The sequence below is a fragment of the Rhinoderma darwinii genome, chromosome 6, assembly GCF_050947455.1.
Source record: "Rhinoderma darwinii isolate aRhiDar2 chromosome 6, aRhiDar2.hap1, whole genome shotgun sequence".
Classification (NCBI taxonomy): Eukaryota; Metazoa; Chordata; class Amphibia; order Anura; family Rhinodermatidae; genus Rhinoderma; species Rhinoderma darwinii.
In genome coordinates, this window is record NC_134692.1 from 127,568,313 (window position 1) to 127,577,435 (window position 9,123).

Here is a 9,123-nt window from a genome sequence, read left to right on the forward strand (position 1 = left end):
ACTACAAGTCTAAAAATGTTCAATTAGACATTACTAGTTAACCAGAAGCTGGGAGCCCTTTTAATATATATATATATATCTTGATGATGGCATAGTTAAAAGGGGGTGCAGCGCTATAGGTCGCACCCAGGTGCCCAGGAGGGGGAGGCCCGTGTGCCACATAAGAGGACACCAGTGTTATAAATAGCTCATGGCAGGTGGGGGAGGGGAGGGTCCTGTTACAGATCAAAAGGGCCCAGGAGCTTCAAGTTACACCTCTGTGTAGGGGACATTACTACACATAAATAATCCCAAAAATTCAAAAGGTCAGGAACGCAAACACTGGCAGGGGCTCTGGGGAGGGTGGAGACAGTAGGTGGCCAGGGGCTCTGTAATGGGGCAAGGGGTTGAGACTAGGTGGCAGGGCTATGTGGGGGGAAGGAGAGGCAACATTAAAAAAAAAAATTGCGCTGAAGCTGCTGTCTGTTCAGAACGCAGTGACAGTCACCAAGATTAAGTGCTGGCCACTGCTTGTGGCTCCTGCAGGCTCTAGGGTCGCCCAGACGTCAAATTTAATTCAGACCCCCGACCAGACCCCAACATTAATTCAATGCCCTGATAACACCACTAAATAATTCAAACCCCCTACCAGACCCCTTAAAGGGGTTTTCCCATCAGAGATATTTATGACATATCCAGAATGGGGCCCCCTAAACCCTGTTCTACCGCTCTGTGTTGTGGCTGACGTGTGTGATTTCCGACCATGAATTTCGGAAACAGCGTAGCTCGCTGATCTACGCTGTTTCTGTAATTCACGGTCAAAAATCACACACTTCAGCCATGGGAAAACCCCCTTTAATTGACCAGACTGCAAAATTAATCCAGACGCTAGACCAGACCCCAAAACTAAGTCAGACTCCTGACCAGACGCCTAAATTAATTCAGACTCCAGACTAGATCCCTTAATTAATTTTGACCCCAGACCCCTAACTAGACCCATAAATTAATTCAGACCCCAGACCAGATTCCTAAATATGTTCAGACACCGGATTCAGTGCTGGCTGCTGCTTCTGCCTCTTGCAGCCTCTAAGATCACCCAGATGCCAAATTTTATTCAGACCCCCAACCACACCCCTAAGTTATTTCAGACCCCCAGACCAGACCCCTAAATTAATTCAGACCTCAAACCAGATACCTAAATAAGTTCAGACACCAGCGTCAGGACCTTGTAGGCCCAAGCGGTATTTACTTTGGAGGAAGTAGCGGCCCTATTACATTGCAGGGCCCACTCCTTTTTCCATAGCAACTACTGCTGGGGCCCGGCTCACAAGCTTTAAAGTTACTAAAGTAACATGCGGCGGTCAGGATCTTATTTATTTTTCCTTGCGGTTGGGCCCCTGAGGGCAGTGGCAGTCGAGCCCCCACCAATTACCAGGTGATGGCATATCCTAGAAATACTTGCCAACTCTCCCAGAAAGTCCGGAAGACCCTGGGAAAAAAGGGAGAAACCGCAGACCCCCAGAATAGCAGGCAAATCCCCTGGGTGCGAGGAGTCCACTAAAATATATTCACCTCTACCCGTTCCTACACTTCTCTACACTCCCGGGCACTACGGCCGACAAGAACCTGAGGAAGGCATCAGGACATTGTTTGTAGCAGCCCCTGGGTGTGGAGAGGACTACGGGAACAGGGAGAAGTTAATATTGCATGTCTGGTCTGGGGGTCTCTATTTAGACGGTCTGGTCTGTGTTCATTTACTAAGACTGGGGTCTGGTATGGCGTTTGTATTTAAAGAGTTTATTTATTGAGGGGCTCTGGATTTAGGTCAATATTTATTTTGGCGTGTGATAGAGGAGGGTCACCTGCAATATTCATGATTCAAATGCCATAGGTTTGGGCACGTCACTACGTGTGTCGCTTTTCAGACATTTCTTCATGGAGTCCTTTTCAAAAGTTGTCAAGTATGGCAATATGCCATTATTTGTAACATTTGGAAAAACTCCTTTAACCCCTTTCTGTAAATTTAAAGAGGCTCTGTCACCACATTATAAGTGGCCTTTCTTGTACATGATGTGATCGGCGCTGTAATGTAGATTACAGCAGTGTTTTTTATTTAGAAAAATGATCATTTTTGACGAAGTTATGACCTATTTTAGCTTTATGCTAATGAGTTTCTTAATGGACAACTGGGCGTGTTTTACTATATGACCAAGTGGGCGTTGTGGAGAGAAGTGTATGACGCTGACCAATCAGCATCATACATTCATTTACACTGCAGATAGCGATATAGTTATATCGCTATGTGCCGCCACATAAACACACTATAACGTTACTGCAGTGTCCTGACAATGAATATACATTACCTCCAGCCAGGACGTGACGTTTATTCAGAATCCTGACCACTTCTGTAGCGTCTGTGTGAGACTACAGCACATTACAGCAAGATCTTGCTGTACATGACAGCTTACAGCGTAATCTCGCAAGACTACGCCTGCTATGCTGTAACTCACAGAGAAGTGCAGAGTAGTGGTCAGGATTCTGAATACACATCACATCCTGGCTGGAGGAAATGTATATTCATAGTCCGGACACTGCAGTAACATTATAGTGTGTTTATGTGGCTGCACATAGGAATATAGCTATATCGCTATCTGCAGTGTAAATAAATGGAGCGACGTGTATGACGCTGATTGGTCAGCGTCATACACTCCTGTACAACGCCCAAAAAGTAAAACACGCCCAGTTGTCCATTGAGAAACTCATTAGCATAAAGCTAATATGTCATAACTCCATTAAAAATGATCGTTTTTCTAAATAAAAAACACTGCTGTAATCTACATTACAGCGCCGATCACCTCATGTACAATATAGGCCACTTATAATGTGGTGACAGAGCCTCTTTAAGTGCAAGGTTTCTATTTCAGCTGTTTATATAGCTCCAATATATTCCTCCACCCTTAACATACAATGTAATCGCTCACATCTGTCCCTGTCCTGTCAGACACACACACATAGAAACGTTTCATAGGAAGCCAATTAACTGACTAGTACGTTTGCCGGTATAGGAAGAAAACAGAATACTCTGGACTTAAAGCAGTTCTCTGCTTTGGATAATTCCTATTTGTTAGAATAGTCCTTTGATAATAAGCTGATCACAAAATGTTCCCCTGCTAGGACCCCCAGTGATCAGATGTAATCTGTGGGGAAACTTGGCAGTAAGTGTTAATATTCCTAGAGCACCTCCACAGGGGAAATTAAGTATTACACAGTGCCAATTCATATCAATGTGTTGTCTGTGTAATACAAGAGAGGTCTTTATAACACTCTTTATAACCACTCTCCAGTCTAGGTAATAGATGAGGACCACCCTCTCTATAAACTCAGAATTCCCTAATAGGATATATGAAAGTGGGTTTTCTAAACCAGACCACCCTTTTTCAGTGGTACACAGTTAGGCTGGATTCACACGAGCATGTTCGGTCCGTAAAGGACGGAACGTATTTCGACCGCAAGTCCCAGACCGAACACAGTGCAGGGAGCCGGGCTCCTAGCATCATAGTTATGTACGACGCTAGGAGTCCCTGCCTCACTGCGGGACAACTGTCCCGTACTGTAATCATGTTTTCAGTACAGGACAGTAGTTCCACAGAGAGGCAGGGACTCCTAGCGTCGTACATAACTATGATGCTAGGAGCCCGGCTCCCTACAGTGTGTTCGGTCTGGGAATTGCGGTCGAAATACGTTCCGTCCTTTACGGACCAAACATGCTCGTGTGAATCCAGCCTAACTGTTCAACCCCACTAAGTAGCCAGGAACTTCCCTTCAAGCCCTGCACCGTTAAGTCTGTAATATATTTACCTAAGGTTTCTGTTGATTGTAAACTGGTTCCATTTACACTTTTAGTAAAATATTCCTAAAACGGTTTCTATTCAAAAGCAAACAAAAATGAATTTTTGTGGTGCAGAAATCCCCTGAATAGATAAAAGTTGAATAACAAAAATTCTAGCTGCCTATAGCGTACTGCAAACCATTATATTATTGAGCTCAATGTATAAATCCATATGCTGTAAGTTCCCCTTAATGGTGGCTGCAAGCGCCTTAACTGCTAGGGCTGGTGTTACCATGGAGACAGCCCAAAACAATTTGGTTTCCCCCAAGCTACTTCTTGTATATACTCATTAGGGCCTACTTATAGAAGGGCCCAATAGAATTCATTTTTATCATCCCAATGCATTTAAAATGTTGAAAATAGCCTTAATTTCAACTTTCCTATAGTTTGAGGCTACAGCTCTTATACATCTCCATGGTAACAGACTACAAACAAACCCTGTGTAGTCTGCTTCTGCAGTCATATTGACATCCATCTGTTTACACTTGTTACTTATCTACCAAATTTAGATTAGCATGAAATAGAGGGGGGGGGATGCATGGGAGTATTTCTGTAGCATCAGACTACATGGAATTTGTATGTAGTCTGTTACCTTGGGGATACAGGTCTGCATAGGAGCTGTAGACTCAAATGGTAGAATTCTTAATAAAACCTTTCAAAATGACTTCATTTTTTAAATTCATATGCATTGGAATAATCATAAAAATAAAAAAAAAAGACGCCAGGCAGACATCTAACCTTATTAGTCTCTTACTAAATTTGTTTAAACACCGTGCACGTTTAGTAGATACAAACAGGTGAAGAGTAAGGCTGGATTCACACGACCATGTTACATGCGTAAAGGACGGAACGTATTTCAACCGCAAGTCCCGAACCTAACACCCTGCAGGGAGCCGGGCTCCTAGCATCATAGTTATGTACGATGCTAGGAGTCCCTGCCTCTCCATGGAATTACTGTCCCGTACTGAAAACATGATTACAGTACGGGACAGTTGTCCCGCAGCGAGGCAGGGACTCCTAGCGTCGTACATAACTATGATGAGAGCCCGGCTCCCGGCAGGGTTTTCGGTTCGGGACTCGCGGCCGAAATATGTTCCGTCCATTACGGATGTAACATGCTCGTGTGAACCCAGCCTCAGGGTATGTTCACACGGCCTATTTTCGGGCCATAAACGCCTGAAAAATTGGAAGCAGAACGCCTCCAAAAATCTGCCCATTGATATGCAATGGAAAAACAGCGTTCTGTTCCGATAGGCCGTTTTTTTACGCGGCCGTTTTTCAAAACGGCCGCGTAAAAGAAGTGCAGGTCACTTCTTGGGACGTTTTTCATAGACGTGATTGAAAACCGCTCCAAAAACGGCCGTGAAAATCGCGAGTGGCTTAAAAAACATCTGAAAATCAGGAGCCGTTTTCCCTTGAAACCAGTTCTGTATTTTCAGAAGTTTTTGACTCAGCGTGTGACCATAGCCTAACAACTGACTTTAGCTAAATCCTTCGGACATTAAATTGTAGAATGGAGAAAACGGATACAAAAATACAATGCATCCTGTGAAAGCCCAGCGTGTGCCGTCTGGGTCTCCCGACTTAGCAAGGCAAACAAAGGGTACATTACGCAATACTTTTTAGTTGCTACAGCAACCATTATGGAAATTTACCAAAAGGTGTGGGCGGAAGTATGTCTCAGCTCCATTCAGTCTAAAATAAAAATAAAATAAAAAAGGGGGGGGGGGGGTGTCACTTAATATTTTCCTATTTTGTTTGGTCTGTAAACCTCATCGACGTTGACATTCAGAGCCAGAAACAATCATACACGTTGATAGGAGCGTTCTGTAATCTGCCTGTGTGGATACATGACAAGCCGTATTTTACGGTTTAATAGATACAGTGTTCTAAGGCTAAATAGTCACTGACAAGTCTACATTTACATCATGTCTTGGTCCTTGTTCACACAGTGCAGATTTTGTATGTATTTTTTTTTTTTTTTTTAAGCCAAAACCAGGAATGGAACCTAAAACAGAAGACCTAGATAAAAGGAAGTCCTTATAGGTCTGCTCTCCTAGATAGAATTCTTGTTTGGGCTTTAAAAAATAAAAAAAATACATGCAAACCCTGCACTGTGTGAACAAGGCTTTATTGAAGACTATAGCAATGTAAACCCTAGCACTGCCACTGACCCAAAGAGCATCATATACCTAAGGACAGCGTCAGGGCCCACGCGGATGAGCATGTTAGGGTTCTGTGCACATAGGGCAGGTCGGGAAAGACGTCCATCTGAATACATCCAATAAATGTGCCAATTAATTTCTTAATATATCTTTACAGCAGTCGGAGCTTTGTTTTTCTGATGCAAAACTCCAATGACCTGCATAGCTGGAGTTGGGCTTCGTAGCAATCAACTACGCTATTGATTTCGCCGAAAAACGTAAACCTTACAGAACAGAGACAAACGGAAACCATTAGCAACGGAAGAGTTACCATTGAAACCAATGGTAATGGGAAGCTATGGTTTCAGTTCATGGGTTCCCCTCACAGAAAGGTCTGACGGAACCCATAAACAGAACCCTGACGCAGATGTGAATGAAAATTTAGCTTCCTGCAGTCACCAATAGGGGGCGTTTATTGCCTTTGGATTTATACATCAAGTTCAACAATACACAGTAAGCTCCCCCTATTGGCAGCTACAGGCAATTTTTTATTTTACGTAACTAAGTCTATACAGGGGATTCCTGAGCTACATAAAATCACATATTTATGAAATCTGCTCGTGTATGAACCCTTACTCCAGTATTACTGCCAATCACATATCCTGAAAGTCCACAGAACGTCTAGAATCCGTTGTGGATTTTTTTTTTTTTTTACACTGGAAGTGAATGGAGTTCGTCAAAACCTCATTCACTTACGTTGTATTTTACTCATTGCGGAATTTATGTGCAAATTCCACCAACAATCCCACTCTTAATTCTCTAACAAAGATTAAAGGGGTTGTCTCACCCCCCTCTAAGGGCATACGGAGGCTATGGAGAGGGGTTCCCTGCTCTGAACTCCCCTCCATTCCCTTTGCTTTACAAAAGCTGCACCGAGAGGTTAAAGAGGCTCTGTCACCAGATTCTCAAATCCCTATCTCTTATTGCATGTGATCGGCGCTGCAATGTAGATAACGGTAACGTGTTTTTGTTTTTTTAAACGTTCATTTTTGGCCAAGTTATGAGCTATTTTATATATATGCAAATGAGGTTTGAAATGGACAACTGGGCGTTTTTTTTTCGTTATGTCCAACTGGGCGTGTATTGTGTTTTTAACTGGGCGTGTTTACGTGTATGACGCTGACCAATCAGTGACCAGTCAGCATCATACACTCATCTCCATAGCAGCGATGTGCAGCCACATACACAGAGATTAACGTTAATCAAGTGTCCTGATAATGAATACACATGAAATCCAGCCTGGACGTCATGTGTATTCAGAATCCTGACACTTCTGAATCTTTTCTGTGAGATTCCGGCAAGGGAAGCGAAATCTCGCGAGATTACGGAGGTAAACGAGATTTCGTTTCACTTGCTAGAAATCTCAAAAGAAAAGGATTCAGAAGTGTCAGGATTCTGAATACACATGACGTCCAGGCTGGATGATCATGTGTATTCATTATCAGGACACTGCAGTAACGTTAATCTCTGTTTATGTGGCTGCACATCGCTGCTGTGTAAATGAATGTAGAGGAGTGTATGGCGCTGACTGGTCACCGATTGGTCAGCGTCATACACGTAAACACACCCAGTTAAAAACACAATACACGCCCAGTTGGAAAGAACGAAAAAAAAAAAACGCCCAATTGTCCATTTCAAAGCTCATTTGCATATATATATATAAAATTGCTCATAACTTGGCCAAAAATGAACGTTTTTTTAAAAAAAAAAACATTACTGCTCTCTACATTGCAGCGCCGATCACATGCAATAGGAGATAGGGATTTGATAATCTGGTGACAGAGCCTCTTTAATGCACCCACACACCTCTCAGGCTGGTCCTCTTCCCATGCTCTAATGAAGCATCTGTCTTCACCACCAATTGTTCATGAAATGTTATTCTATATCTGGCGTCAATTGTTACAAACCTATTTAAGCATTTGACACATTAGTAAATCTGGCCCAATCTTCTCGGTGAAGCCTTTACGTTTAACTTCAAAAAGGTTAATACAATAATGCAAACTGGAGTCTATACTTTTACATGGATCCTTCCTACCACCAAAGCTCCTTTTAAGCCCTTATAGCTAGCAAGTGGTATATTTAGGGACCTGGCAAACCCCAAATAAACCATTGTATCCCATAGAATTTCATTGCCACCCTGACAAGCCAAGGTGGCCTGTAGGAGTGACTGTGCCCTGACTAGTTTATGTCCACTTTTTTGGTGGTCTAGCGTATTGTAAGGGTCAATGTCAAATTCCCTTGTGGTCAAGGGTAGTAAAGGGGTTAATTCATACCTAGCATATAGTGGTTACTCATCTCTCAAGGCTCCGTGAAGGCCCTTGACAGGAAGCTGAATACATCTTTACGTGCAGCGCCCCAGAGGACTGTGCATTTTGATATAAAGGGGGTTATCCCATGAATCATTTTCATGCCAAAAGTCCAGAAAGGCTGTTAATATTGGTTTTAAAATATTTGCAGTGTTTCTAGCATATAAAAATGCCTCTAAGCTTTTTTTTTTTTTTGGTTCCCTGTGTCCCCCTTGGTGTTGCCGAAAACCTGCGCTGCTGGGGAGTGACTCTTAGCTGAACGAGTCTCCTTCCCACTCCAGCATCTTATTTTCCATGGAGATAGGTAATATGGGATCCATAGTGAAGATCTATACTGAATATATATGAAAATGAAACACTTAGTGGGCATGTGCAGGGTTCAGCCATGCTACTGTTGAGGCACTGCTCCTTCCCTGACAAGCAGGGCAGAAAGCAATTTCTATTGGCTGTTAACAGTCACTATACAAGGAACTGGCTGAGGGGAGAGCGATTGAACAAGCATGTCCATCAGCACTCTGCTTATCAGGTGAATGTACACATTGCTATACACTTTGAACATAAGGTGGCAAACTTTTCACTAGATTGTTTCTTTTAACAGCATGTAAATGGCAAATCATGTAATTTTTTTTATGATCTATACAATTATAGGATTTAATAGTGGGACAACCCACTTAACAGCTTCACAGTGGTCTCTCTGAGCCTTCATCTATGTCCTACATACGGTTACGACATCCATACATCTAAC